The following is a 15,619-nucleotide window of genomic DNA, read 5'->3' as shown; positions in this document are numbered from 1 at the left end:
ATGCATTTCAATTAACTTCTTGAGAATACAGGGGGTGCTGTTTCGCATTAGCATAATTGCCTCTACAGATTAAACTGCCTCTTATTCAATTATTGCTGTTACTACATGCATATAACCATATGCCATTGGATAGAAAACAAGCTATGGTTTCTAAAACCGTTCCAATTTTGTCTCTGAGTCAAACACAGGTCATTTCACAGCACTTTCCCTGAGCCTGAAGAAGATTGCAAGATGTGTATGCTCGCTTCAAAGCTCTGCCTATATATGGTCACGCGACCTATGACCCGAAACACACTTTCTTCTTCTTCCTCTGGGTGTCTGGAAGACGTCAGAGGAGAAATTTTTTGTTTATCTTGTACTGACGTGAAATAAGACCTATTTCTTTAGCGTGACCGACAACTTCCGGTTTCTGAGATGCGCGTTTTCAGAGGTGCCATTGTCTTTTGTTATGCTGACGTTACGGATGAAAACTATCTCCGTGTCGAAGTTTGTTTGATACATGTGACCATATCACCGTAATGTATGTTTTTTCAATATAGTTTAATCAGATTATTAGAATTTTTTCGGGAGTTTTGCCGTGTTCCGTTCTTTGAGTTTTTTAACTTTGGACATGGACCGTGCCAGTCGACCAGTACCCAGGCTAAATGAAGAGGGGAGGTTGCCATTGTGAATGGATTGAACGACTCATCAGGACTAAGGACACCTTGATCAACATTCTGATGAAAGACCAGCAATAGTAAGACCCAATTTACGATGTTATTTCATATATCTGTCGTGCATGTGAACTGGTCGCGCGCGTCCAGCTGGTTCTGGCTGGCCTGGTTATGCTAATTTAGCGATACATTTTGTTTTCGCTATAAAACATTTAAAAAATCTGAAATATTGTTTGGATTCACCAGATGTTGCGCTTTCAATGTCTGTACGCTGTGTATTTTTTCTGAAATGTTTTAAGACAAGTAATTAGTTATATAACGTTGGTCTCTGTAATTGTTCTAGCTGCATCAGCACTATATCAGATTGCAGCTGCAATGTAGAACTGTGATTTATACCTGAAAAATGCACATTTAAAAAAAAAAAACTATGCTATACCATAAATATGTTATCAGACTGTCATCTTAAGAATTTGTTTGTTGGTTAGTGGCTATCAATATCTTAGTTTAGCCGAATTGGTGATAGCACCTGATGGAGTAAGAAACTGTTGGAGTAAGAAAATGGTGTCATTTTGCTAACGTGTTTAGCTAATAGATTTACATATTGTGTCTTCCCTGTAAAACATTTAAAAAATCTGAAATGGTGGTTTTATTCACAAGATCTGTGTCTTTCATTGGGTGTCTTAGACTTGTGATTTAATGATATTTAGATGCTACTATTTAATTGTGACGCTATGCTAGCGATGCTAATCAGTGTGGGGGGTGTGGGGGGGTGCTCCCGGATCCGGGTTAGGTACTCTGTAGAGGTTAACAGGTGTGCCTTGTTAAAAGGTAAATTGTGGAATTTCTTTCCTTCTTAACGCGTTTGAGCCAGTCAGTTGTGTTGTGACAAGGTAGGGGTGGTATACAGAAGATAGCCCTACTTGGTAAAAGACCAAGTCCACATTATGGCAAGAACAGCTCAAATAAGCAAAGAGAAACGACAGTCCATCATTACTTTAAAACATGACGGTCAGTCAATATGGAACATGTCAAGAACTTTAACCTGTTGAGGCTAGGGGGTGCTGTTGTCACTTTCTGGAAATCGTGTAATTTTTAAACGGCTTCCTACTAAATTCTTGATCGTACAATATGCATATTATTATTATTATTGGATAGAAAACAGTCTCTAGTTTCTATAGCCGTTGAAATTTTGTCTCTGAGTGGAACAGAACTCATTCTACAGCAATTTCCCTGACATGGAGTCAGATTTCACACATTTTGGCCCCTGATCTGGAGTCAGTTTAAAGGCCACTGTGAACGCTATGAGCATACAGACACTGCTTACGTCTTCCCCTGGATGCCTTTACGTGATGACGCTTTGAATGGTGTCGATTGCGCAATCACAGCCCCTATAAAACAAAAACACGTGTAGGTAGGAACTCTTTTCCAGATGCGTCGGGCGCGCGGTGGACACCGACCTGCTCTTTTTCCAAGCATTAGTGTAGCCAGTTATATTTCTCCGGTCATGTTTCTACTCGTTATAGGAGTTAAAAACATCATAAGGTAGTTAATTTAAACCGTTTTATAGCAATTTATATCCGTTTAGTGCGATTTTGGGACATTTATTTCTGAGACACTGTGAATCTCTGGGCACGGTTCCAGTTCATGCCGAACGCAATGGGCATTTCTACATGGCAAGAGGACAGCTTTCGACCAAAAGACGATTAGACCCAAGAAAGGATTCTTTGCCCAAGATTCGGATGGAAGAACAGTTCAAAGTAGGAACAATTTATTATGATAAATCGTGTTTCTGTCGAAAAATGTTAATCGCTTATGACGCCATTTTGTTTGACGTAGCTTCGCTTGGCGCAAACTGTATTGAAAAGTAAGGATAATTTAAAAAATGTAAATCAGCGATTGTATTAAGAATTAAATTGTCTATCAATCGCTGTCCACCCTATATTTTTTAGTCACGTTTATGAGTATTTATGTATACGACTAGATCACTGTCTAATATGGCGCACGACATTGTCTGACCAGCTGGGCAACTTTTGTCATTGTCTAACCATGATTTTGGTGGCTAAATATAAACATTTTCGATCAAACTGTATATGTATGTTGTAATATGATGTTACAGGAGTGTCATCGGAAGAATTCTGAGAAGGTTAGTGAAAAAATTTATATATTTTGGCAATGTTGACGTTATCGCTCTCTTTGGCTAGAATCAATGCTGGGGTAATGTTTGCACATGTGCTATGCTAATATAACTATTTATTGTGTTTTCGCTGTAAGACACTTAGAAAATCTGAAATATTGTCTGTATTCACAGGATCTGTGTCTTTCGATTAGTGTATGCTGTGTATTTTTACGAAATGTTTGATGATTAGTAATAAGGTAAACACGTTGCTCTATGTATTTATTCTAGTCCATTTGTGACGGTGGGTGCAATTGTAAACTATGACATCTACCTGAAATATGCACATTTTTCTAACAAAACCTATCCCATACCATAAATATGTTATCAGACTGTCATCTGATGAGCTTTTTTCTTGGTTAGTGGCTATCAATATCTTAGTTTAGCCGAATTGGTGATGGCTACTGGTGTTGGTGGACAAATAAAAGATGGTGTCTTATGCTAATGTGTTTAGCTAATAGATTTACATCTTTACATATTGTGTCTTCCCTGTAAAACATTTTAAAAATCGGACATGTTGACTGGATTCACAAGATCTGTGTCTTTCATTAGCTGTATTGGACTTTAATGTGTGAAAGTTAAATATTTAAAAAAAAAAAAAAAACAATTGAATTTCGCGGCTCTGCCTTTTCAGTGGAATGTGGGGGGGTGTGCCGCTAGCCTAGACAGGTTAAACGTTTCTTCAACTGCAGCCGCAAAGTCCATCAGGCGCTATGATGAAACTGGCTCTCATGAGGACCGCCACAGGAAAGGAAGACCCAGAGTTACCTCTGCTGCAGAGGATAAGTTCATTAGAGTTACCAGCCTCAGAATGGAAAGGAAGACCCAGAGTTACCTCTGCTGCAGAGGATAAGTTCATTAGAGTTACCAGTCTCAGATTGAAAAGGAAGACCCAGAGTTACCTCTGCTGCAGAGGATAAGTTCATTAGAGTTACCAGCCTTGTAGTGTATCTATGATGAAACTGTCTCTCATGAGGACCGCCACAGGAAAGGAAGACCCAGAGTTACCTCTGCTGCAGAGGATATGATGAAACTGTCTCTCATGAGGACCGCCACAGGAAAGGAAGACCCAGAGTTACCTCTGCTGCAGAGGATATGATGAAACTGTCTCTCATGAGGACCGCCACAGGAAAGGAAGACCCAGAGTTACCTCTGCTGCAGAGGATAAGTTCAGTATAGTTACCCAGCCTCAGAAATTGCAGCCCAAATAAATGCTTCACAGAGTTCAAGTAACAGACACATCTCAACATCAACTGTTCGAGGAGACTGTGTGAATCAGGCCTTCATGGTCGAATAGCTGCAAAGAAACCACTACTAAAAGGACACAAATAAGAAGAAGAGACTTCCTTGGGCCAAGAAACACGAGCAATGGACATTAGACCGGTGGAAATCTGTCCTTTGGTCTGATGAGTCTATTTTTGGTTCCAACCGCCGTGTCTTTGTGAAACGCAGAGTAGGTGAACGGATGATCTCTGCATGTGTGGTTCCCACCGTGAAGCATGGAGGAGGAGGTGTGGTTCCCACCGTGAAGCATGGAGGAGGAGGTGTGATGGTGCTTTGCTGGCGACACTGTCAGTGATTTATTTAGAATTCAAGGCACACTTAACCAGCATGGCTACCACAGCATTCTGCAGCGATACGCTATCCCATCTGGTTTGGGCTTAGTGGGACTATCATTTGTTTTTCAACAGGACAATGACCCAACACACCTCCAGGCTGTGTAAGGGCTATTTGACCAAGAAGGGGAGTGATGGAGTGCTGCATCAGGTGACCTGGCCTCCACATTAACCCGACCTCAACCCAATTCAGATGGTTTGGGATGAGTTGGAGCGCAGAGTGAAGGAAAAGCAGCCAACAAGTGCTCAGCATATGTGGGAACTCCTTCAAGACTGTTGGAAAAGCATTCCAGGTGAAGCTGGTTGAGAGAATGCGAAGAATAAAGAAAAACCCTAGAATGAGTAGCTGCGTCCAAACTGTTGACTGGTTCTGTATATAGTGTGTGTGTGTGTGTGTGTGTGTGTGTGTGTGTGTGTGTGTGTGTGTGTCCTACCTGTGTGACAGGGATGGGAGTAGTTGAGTGCGAGGACAGGAGCCCAGGGGGAGAGACAGGCCTTCACACTGCTGGTTCCTACCGTTGTATTAGTCTACAACACACACACACACACACACACACACACATCAGTTTACAGAAAAAAATGATACTTCGTCATGGGTGTGTTACTCACAGTGTTGAGTGTAATCTCCAGGTTCAGGGTCCCTCCAGTAGACTGTGTGTTGAGGGGGTAGGTGAGGAGTGTGGGGTGTGTTACTCACAGTGTTGAGTGTAATCTCCAGGTTCAGGGTCCCTCCAGTAGACTGTGTGTTGAGGGGGTAGGTGAGGAGCGTGGGGTGTGTTACTCACAGTGTTGAGTGTAATCTCCAGGTTCAGGGTCCCTCCAGTAGACTGTGTGTTGAGGGGGTAGGTGAGGAGCGTGGGGGTGTGTTACTCACAGTGTTGAGTGTAATCTCCAGGTTCAGGGTCCCTCCAGTAGACTGTGTGTTGAGGGGGTAGGTGAGGAGCGTGGGGTGGGTGTGTTACTCACAGTGTTGAGTGTAATCTCCAGGTTCAGGGTCCCTCCAGTAGACTGTGTGTTGAGGGGGTAGGTGAGGAGCGTGGGGTGGGTGTGTTACTCACAGTGTTGAGTGTAATCTCCAGGTTCAGGGTCCCTCCAGTAGACTGTGTGTTGAGGGGGTAGGTGAGGAGCGTGGGGTGGGTGTGTTACTCACAGTGTTGAGTGTAATCTCCAGGTTCAGGGTCCCTCCAGTAGACTGTGTGTTGAGGGGGTAGGTGAGGAGCGTGGGGTGTGTTACTCACAGTGTTGAGTGTAATCTCCAGGTTCAGGGTCCCTCCAGTAGACTGTGTGTTGAGGGGGTAGGTGAGGAGCGTGGGGGTGTGTTACTCACAGTGTTGAGTGTAATCTCCAGGTTCAGGGTCCCTCCAGTAGACTGTGTGTTGAGGGGGTAGGTGAGGAGCGTGGGGTGTGTTACTCACAGTGTTGAGTGTAATCTCCAGGTTCAGGGTCCCTCCAGTAGACTGTGTGTTGAGGGGGTAGGTGAGGAGCGTGGGGTGTGTTACTCACAGTGTTGAGTGTAATCTCCAGGTTCAGGGTCCCTCCAGTAGACTGTGTGTTGAGGGGGTAGGTGAGGAGCGTGGGGTGGGTGTGTTACTCACAGTGTTGAGTGTAATCTCCAGGTTCAGGGTCCCTCCAGTAGACTGTGTGTTGAGGGGGTAGGTGAGGAGCGTGGGGTGTGTTACTCACAGTGTTGAGTGTAATCTCCAGGTTCAGGGTCCCTCCAGTAGACTGTGTGTTGAGGGGGTAGGTGAGGAGCGTGGGGTGGGTGTGTTACTCACAGTGTTGAGTGTAATCTCCAGGTTCAGGGTCCCTCCAGTAGACTGTGTGTTGAGGGGGTAGGTGAGGAGCGTGGGGTGTGTTACTCACAGTGTTGAGTGTAATCTCCAGGTTCAGGGTCCCTCCAGTAGACTGTGTGTTGAGGGGGTAGGTGAGGAGCGTGGGGTGGGTGTGTTACTCACAGTGTTGAGTGTAATCTCCAGGTTCAGGGTCCCTCCAGTAGACTGTGTGTTGAGGGGGTAGGTGAGGAGCGTGGGGTGGGGTGTTACTCACAGTGTTGAGTGTAATCTCCAGGTTCAGGGTCCCTCCAGTAGACTGTGTGTTGAGGGGGTAGGTGAGGAGCGTGGGGTGTGTTACTCACAGTGTTGAGTGTAATCTCCAGGTTCAGGGTCCCTCCAGTAGACTGTGTGTTGAGGGGGTAGGTGAGGAGCGTGGGGTGGGTGTTACTCACAGTGTTGAGTGTAATCTCCAGGTTCAGGGTCCCTCCAGTAGACTGTGTGTTGAGGGGGTAGGTGAGGAGCGTGGGGTGTGTTACTCACAGTGTTGAGTGTAATCTCCAGGTTCAGGGTCCCTCCAGTAGACTGTGTGTTGAGGGGGTAGGTGAGGAGCGTGGGGGGTGTGTTACTCACAGTGTTGAGTGTAATCTCCAGGTTCAGGGTCCCTCCAGTAGACTGTGTGTTGAGGGGGTAGGTGAGGAGCGTGGGGTGGGTGTGTTACTCACAGTGTTGAGTGTAATCTCCAGGTTCAGGGTCCCTCCAGTAGACTGTGTGTTGAGGGGGTAGGTGAGGAGCGTGGGGGGTGTGTTACTCACAGTGTTGAGTGTAATCTCCAGGTTCAGGGTCCCTCCAGTAGACTGTGTGTTGAGGGGGTAGGTGAGGAGCGTGGGGTGTGTTACTCACAGTGTTGAGTGTAATCTCCAGGTTCAGGGTCCCTCCAGTAGACTGTGTGTTGAGGGGGTAGGTGAGGAGCGTGGGGTGGGTGTGTTACTCACAGTGTTGAGTGTAATCTCCAGGTTCAGGGTCCCTCCAGTAGACTGTGTGTTGAGGGGGTAGGTGAGGAGCGTGGGGGGGTGTGTTACTCACAGTGTTGAGTGTAATCTCCAGGTTCAGGGTCCCTCCAGTAGACTGTGTGTTGAGGGGGTAGGTGAGGAGCGTGGGGGTGTGTTACTCACAGTGTTGAGTGTAATCTCCAGGTTCAGGGTCCCTCCAGTAGACTGTGTGTTGAGGGGGTAGGTGAGGAGCGTGGGGGGTGTGTTACTCACAGTGTTGAGTGTAATCTCCAGGTTCAGGGTCCCTCCAGTAGACTGTGTGTTGAGGGGGTAGGTGAGGAGCGTGGGGTGTGTTACTCACAGTGTTGAGTGTAATCTCCAGGTTCAGGGTCCCTCCAGTAGACTGTGTGTTGAGGGGGTAGGTGAGGAGCGTGGGGTGGGTGTGTTACTCACAGTGTTGAGTGTAATCTCCAGGTTCAGGGTCCCTCCAGTAGACTGTGTGTTGAGGGGGTAGGTGAGGAGCGTGGGGTGTGTTACTCACAGTGTTGAGTGTAATCTCCAGGTTCAGGGTCCCTCCAGTAGACTGTGTGTTGAGGGGGTAGGTGAGGAGCGTGGGGTGTGTTACTCACAGTGTTGAGTGTAATCTCCAGGTTCAGGGTCCCTCCAGTAGACTGTGTGTTGAGGGGGTAGGTGAGGAGCGTGGGGTGTGTTACTCACAGTGTTGAGTGTAATCTCCAGGTTCAGGGTCCCTCCAGTAGACTGTGTGTTGAGGGGGTAGGTGAGGAGCGTGGGGTGTGGTGTGTTACTCACAGTGTTGAGTGTAATCTCCAGGTTCAGGGTCCCTCCAGTAGACTGTGTGTTGAGGGGGTAGGTGAGGAGCGTGGGGGGGGTGTGTTACTCACAGTGTTGAGTGTAATCTCCAGGTTCAGGGTCCCTCCAGTAGACTGTGTGTTGAGGGGGTAGGTGAGGAGCGTGGGGTGGGTGTGTTACTCACAGTGTTGAGTGTAATCTCCAGGTTCAGGGTCCCTCCAGTAGACTGTGTGTTGAGGGGGTAGGTGAGGAGCGTGGGGTGGGTGTGTTACTCACAGTGTTGAGTGTAATCTCCAGGTTCAGGGTCCCTCCAGTAGACTGTGTGTTGAGGGGGTAGGTGAGGAGCGTGGGGTGGGTGTGTTACTCACAGTGTTGAGTGTAATCTCCAGGTTCAGGGTCCCTCCAGTAGACTGTGTGTTGAGGGGGTAGGTGAGGAGCGTGGGGTGGGTGTGTTACTCACAGTGTTGAGTGTAATCTCCAGGTTCAGGGTCCCTCCAGTAGACTGTGTGTTGAGGGGGTAGGTGAGGAGCGTGGGGTGGGGTGTGTTACTCACAGTGTTGAGTGTAATCTCCAGGTTCAGGGTCCCTCCAGTAGACTGTGTGTTGAGGGGGTAGGTGAGGAGCGTGGGGTGGGTGTGTTACTCACAGTGTTGAGTGTAATCTCCAGGTTCAGGGTCCCTCCAGTAGACTGTGTGTTGAGGGGGTAGGTGAGGAGCGTGGGGTGGGTGTGTTACTCACAGTGTTGAGTGTAATCTCCAGGTTCAGGGTCCCTCCAGTAGACTGTGTGTTGAGGGGGTAGGTGAGGAGCGTGGGGTGGGTGTGTGTGACCGTTACAGTCGGTCCATTAACGGGAGAGAACCGGACAGACAGAACGTCTAGTTCCTCGCGGAGCACCGGGACTCTCCACACACACGCCGACACGTTGTTATGAAGACCTGCCTCGGCAACCACAGATCCGTTGCCTGGTGACGTTGTCGTGCTGCTGTTGCCATGGAGCCTGTTAAGGTAATCGTCTCCAGACATACCCACGCTCTGAGGCTTACAGCCCACTGACACACACACACACACAACCACTGTTACCGCATCACCTCACATATGGGGTGTGTGTGTGTGTGTGTGTGTGTGTGTGTGTGTGTGTGTGTGTGTGTGTGTGTGTGTGTGTGTGTGTGTGTGTGTGTGTGTGTACCTGTGTAGTTGGCTGAGATGCTGAAGGCTGTGGTTCGGTTGCTATGGTAACTATCCACGGTGACGCGTATCCAAGTATTCCATGGGGGAGCGAGGAGAACGGCCAAACAGCCAATCAGAGAACAGTTCACCCTCACAAGCCCCCCCTGGGGGGAGGAGGAGCCTAGCGTGAGGGACAATGAACAGTCTCCGTTCACAAGCCCCTCCCCCCAGGTACAGCCACTCACAGACACCGAGAGAGACGACACGAACTCTGGAACAAACACCCTGACAGAGAGAGAGAGAGACAGAGAGAGAGAGATAGAGAGAGAGAGAAAGTGAAGGAAAAGCAGCCAACAAGTGCTCAGCATATGTGGGAACTCCTTAAATACTGTTGGAAAAGCATTCCAGGTGAAGCTGGTTGAGAGAATTTCAAGGTTGTGCAAAGCTGTCAAGGCAAATGGTGGCTACTTTGAAGAATCTAAAATATATTTTTATTTGTTTAACACTTTTTTTCATTGCTACATGATTCCATATGTGTTATTTCATTAGTTTTAATGTCTCCACTGTTATTCAACAATGTAGAAAAGAGTAAAAAATTAAGAAAAACCCTTGAATGAGAAGGTGTGTCCAAACTTTTGAACAATGTTCAAAGGACCTCTGTGCAACCTCTGACCTCCGTGCAACCTCTGACCTCCGTGCAACCTCTGACCTCCGTGCAACCTCTGACCTCCGTGCAACCTCTGACCTCCGTGCAACCTCTGACCTCCGTGCAACCCCTGACCTCCGTGCAACCCCTGACCTCCGTGCAACCTCTGACCTCCGTGCAACCTCTGACCTCTGTGCAACCTCTGACCTCCGTGCAACCTCTGACCTCTGTGCAACCTCTGACCTCCGTGCAACCTCTGACCTCTGTGCAACCTCTGACCAACTAATACACCACTACAGGTCCACTGAGTTGCTCCTTGATTGCTGTGTGAACCATCCCCAACTAATACACCACTACAGGTCCACTGAGTTGCTCCTTGATTGCTGTGTGAAACATCCCCAACTAATACACCACTACAGGTCCACTGAGTTGCTCCTTGATTGCTGTGTGAACCATCCCCAACTAATACACCACTACAGGTCCACTGAGTTGCTCCTTGATTGCTGTGTGAACCATCCCCAACTAATACACCACTACAGGTCCACTGAGTTGCTCCTTGATTGCTGTGTGAACCATCCCCAACTAATACACCACTACAGGTCCACTGAGTTGCTCCTTGATTGCTGTGTGAACCATCCCCAACTAATACACCACTACAGGTCCACTGAGTTGCTCCTTGATTGCTGTGTGAATCATCCCCAACTAATACACTACTACAGGTCCACTGAGTTGCTCCTTGATTGCTGTGTGAACCATCCCCCTGCAACTAATACACCACTACAGGTCCACTGAGTTGCTCCTTGATTGCTGTGTGAACCATCCCCAACTAATACACCACTACAGGTCCACTGAGTTGCTCCTTGATTGCTGTGTGAACCATCCCCAACTAATACACCACTACAGGTCCACTGAGTTGCTCCTTGATTGCTGTGTGAACCATCCCCAACTAATACACCACTACAGGTCCACTGAGTTGCTCCTTGATTGCTGTGTGAACCATCCCCAACTAATACACCACTACAGGTCCACTGAGTTGCTCCTTGATTGCTGTGTGAACCATCCCCAACCCCTGACCCCTAACTAACCCCAACTAATACACCACTACAGGTCCACTGAGTTGCTCCTTGATTGCTGTGTGAATCATCCCCAACTAATACACCACTACAGGTCCACTGAGTTACTCCTTGATTGCTGTGTGAAACATCCCCAACTAATACACCACTACAGGTCCACTGAGTTACTCCTTGATTGCTGTGTGAACCATCCCCAACTAATACACCACTACAGGTCCACTGAGTTGCTCCTTGATTGCTGTGTGAACCATCCCCAACTAATACACCACTACAGGTCCACTGAGTTGCTCCTTGATTGCTGTGTGAAACATCCCCAACTAATACACCACTACAGGTCCACTGAGTTGCTCCTTGATTGCTGTGTGAACCATCCCCCTGCAACTAATACACCACTACAGGTCCACTGAGTTGCTCCTTGATTGCTGTGTGAAACATCCCCAACTAATACACCACTACAGGTCCACTGAGTTGCTCCTTGATTGCTGTGTGAACCATCCCCAACTAATACACCACTACAGGTCCACTGAGTTGCTCCTTGATTGCTGTGTGAACCATCCCCAACTAATACACCACTACAGGTCCACTGAGTTGCTCCTTGATTGCTGTGTGAAACATCCCCAACTAATACACCACTACAGGTCCACTGAGTTACTCCTTGATTGCTGTGTGAATCATCCCCAACTAATACACCACTACAGGTCCACTGAGTTGCTCCTTGATTGCTGTGTGAACCATCCCCAACTAATACACCACTACAGGTCCACTGAGTTGCTCCTTGATTGCTGTGTGAACCATCCCCAACTAATACACCACTACAGGTCCACTGAGTTGCTCCTTGATTGCTGTGTGAAACATCCCCAACTAATACACCACTACAGGTCCACTGAGTTGCTCCTTGATTGCTGTGTGAATCATCCCCAACTAATACACCACTACAGGTCCACTGAGTTGCTCCTTGATTGCTGTGTGAAACATCCCCAACTAATACACCACTACAGGTCCACTGAGTTACTCCTTGATTGCTGTGTGAACCATCCCCCTGCAACTAATACACCACTACAGGTCCACTGAGTTGCTCCTTGATTGCTGTGTGAACCATCCCCAACTAATACACCACTACAGGTCCACTGAGTTGCTCCTTGATTGCTGTGTGAAACATCCCCAACCCCTGACCCCTGACCCCTAACTAACCCCAACTAATACACCACTACAGGTCCACTGAGTTGCTCCTTGATTGCTGTGTGAAACATCCCCAACTAATACACCACTACAGGTCCACTGAGTTGCTCCTTGATTGCTGTGTGAAACATCCCCAACTAATACACCACTACAGGTCCACTGAGTTGCTCCTTGATTGCTGTGTGAACCATCCCCAACTAATACACCACTACAGGTCCACTGAGTTGCTCCTTGATTGCTGTGTGAATCATCCCCAACTAATACACCACTACAGGTCCACTGAGTTGCTCCTTGATTGCTGTGTGAACCATCCCCAACTAATACACCACTACAGGTCCACTGAGTTGCTCCTTGATTGCTGTGTGAACCATCCCCCTGCAACTAATACACCACTACAGGTCCACTGAGTTGCTCCTTGATTGCTGTGTGAAACATCCCCCTGCAACTAATACACCACTACAGGTCCACTGAGTTGCTCCTTGATTGCTGTGTGAAACATCCCCAACTAATACACCACTACAGGTCCACTGAGTTGCTCCTTGATTGCTGTGTGAAACATCCCCAACTAATACACCACTACAGGTCCACTGAGTTGCTCCTTGATTGCTGTGTGAACCATCCCCAACTAATACACCACTACAGGTCCACTGAGTTGCTCCTTGATTGCTGTGTGAACCATCCCCAACTAATACACCACTACAGGTCCACTGAGTTGCTCCTTGATTGCTGTGTGAAACATCCCCAACTAATACACCACTACAGGTCCACTGAGTTGCTCCTTGATTGCTGTGTGAAACATCCCCAACTAATACACCACTACAGGTCCACTGAGTTGCTCCTTGATTGCTGTGTGAACCATCCCCAACTAATACACCACTACAGGTCCACTGAGTTGCTCCTTGATTGCTGTGTGAACCATCCCCAACTAATACACCACTACAGGTCCACTGAGTTGCTCCTTGATTGCTGTGTGAACCATCCCCAACTAATACACCACTACAGGTCCACTGAGTTACTCCTTGATTGCTGTGTGAACCATCCCCCTGCAACTAATACACCACTACAGGTCCACTGAGTTGCTCCTTGATTGCTGTGTGAAACATCCCCAACTAATACACCACTACAGGTCCACTGAGTTGCTCCTTGATTGCTGTGTGAAACATCCCCAACTAATACACCACTACAGGTCCACTGAGTTGCTCCTTGATTGCTGTGTGAACCATCCCCAACTAATACACCACTACAGGTCCACTGAGTTGCTCCTTGATTGCTGTGTGAACCATCCCCAACTAATACACCACTACAGGTCCACTGAGTTGCTCCTTGATTGCTGTGTGAAACATCCCCCTGCAACTAATACACCACTACAGGTCCACTGAGTTGCTCCTTGATTGCTGTGTGAACCATCCCCAACTAATACACCACTACAGGTCCACTGAGTTGCTCCTTGATTGCTGTGTGAACCATCCCCAACTAATACACCACTACAGGTCCACTGAGTTGCTCCTTGATTGCTGTGTGAAACATCCCCCTGCAACTAATACACCACTACAGGTCCACTGAGTTGCTCCTTGATTGCTGTGTGAATCATCCCCAACTAATACACCACTACAGGTCCACTGAGTTGCTCCTTGATTGCTGTGTGAACCATCCCCCTGCAACTAATACACCACTACAGGTCCACTGAGTTGCTCCTTGATTGCTGTGTGAACCATCCCCCTGCAACTAATACACCACTACAGGTCCACTGAGTTGCTCCTTGATTGCTGTGTGAACCATCCCCCTGCAACTAATACACCACTACAGGTCCACTGAGTTACTCCTTGATTGCTGTGTGAACCATCCCCAACTAATACACCACTACAGGTCCACTGAGTTGCTCCTTGATTGCTGTGTGAAACATCCCCCTGCAACTAATACACCACTACAGGTCCACTGAGTTACTCCTTGATTGCTGTGTGAACCATCCCCAACTAATACACCACTACAGGTCCACTGAGTTACTCCTTGATTGCTGTGTGAAACATCCCCCTGCAACTAATACACCACTACAGGTCCACTGAGTTGCTCCTTGATTGCTGTGTGAAACATCCCCAACTAATACACCACTACAGGTCCACTGAGTTACTCCTTGATTGCTGTGTGAAACATCCCCAACTAATACACCACTACAGGTCCACTGAGTTGCTCCTTGATTGCTGTGTGAACCATCCCCAACTAATACACCACTACAGGTCCACTGAGTTACTCCTTGATTGCTGTGTGAACCATCCCCAACTAATACACCACTACAGGTCCACTGAGTTGCTCCTTGATTGCTGTGTGAACCATCCCCCTGCAACTAATACACCACTACAGGTCCACTGAGTTGCTCCTTGATTGCTGTGTGAACCATCCCCAACTAATACACCACTACAGGTCCACTGAGTTGCTCCTTGATTGCTGTGTGAATCATCCCCAACTAATACACCACTACAGGTCCACTGAGTTGCTCCTTGATTGCTGTGTGAAACATCCCCAACTAATACACCACTACAGGTCCACTGAGTTGCTCCTTGATTGCTGTGTGAACCATCCCCAACTAATACACCACTACAGGTCCACTGAGTTGCTCCTTGATTGCTGTGTGAACCATCCCCAACTAATACACCACTACAGGTCCACTGAGTTGCTCCTTGATTGCTGTGTGAAACATCCCCAACTAATACACCACTACAGGTCCACTGAGTTGCTCCTTGATTGCTGTGTGAACCATCCCCCTGCAACTAATACACCACTACAGGTCCACTGAGTTGGTCCTTGATTGCTGTGTGAACCATCCCCAACTAATACACCACTACAGGTCCACTGAGTTACTCCTTGATTGCTGTGTGAACCATCCCCAACTAATACACCACTACAGGTCCACTGAGTTACTCCTTGATTGCTGTGTGAACCATCCCCAACTAATACACAACTACAGGTCCACTGAGTTGCTCCTTGATTGCTGTGTGAACCATCCCCAACTAATACACCACTACAGGTCCACTGAGTTGCTCCTTGATTGCTGTGTGAATCATCCCCAACTAATACACCACTACAGGTCCACTGAGTTGCTCCTTGATTGCTGTGTGAACCATCCCCAACTAATACACCACTACAGGTCCACTGAGTTGCTCCTTGATTGCTGTGTGAACCATCCCCAACTAATACACCACTACAGGTCCACTGAGTTGCTCCTTGATTGCTGTGTGAACCATCCCCAACTAATACACCACTACAGGTCCACTGAGTTGCTCCTTGATTGCTGTGTGAACCATCCCCAACTAATACACCACTACAGGTCCACTGAGTTGCTCCTTGATTGCTGTGTGAAACATCCCCAACTAATACACCACTACAGGTCCACTGAGTTGCTCCTTGATTGCTGTGTGAACCATCCCCAACTAATACACCACTACAGGTCCACTGAGTTGCTCCTTGATTGCTGTGTGAAACATCCCCAACTAATACACCACTACAGGTCCACTGAGTTGCTCCTTGATTGCTGTGTGAAACATCCC

The 15,619-nt window shown here is 47.7% G+C and overlaps 1 pseudogene; it reads right to left on the bottom strand.

The window, feature by feature from the left end:
• Positions 1-15,619, bottom strand: part of LOC129842396 (transmembrane protein 8B-like) — a 79,287-nt pseudogene that overhangs the window by 42,983 nt on the left and 20,685 nt on the right.

This window comes from Salvelinus fontinalis, unplaced genomic scaffold, assembly GCF_029448725.1.
Source record: "Salvelinus fontinalis isolate EN_2023a unplaced genomic scaffold, ASM2944872v1 scaffold_0037, whole genome shotgun sequence".
Lineage (NCBI taxonomy): Eukaryota > Metazoa > Chordata > Actinopteri > Salmoniformes > Salmonidae > Salvelinus > Salvelinus fontinalis.
This window is presented reverse-complemented; position numbering and strand designations above follow the sequence as displayed.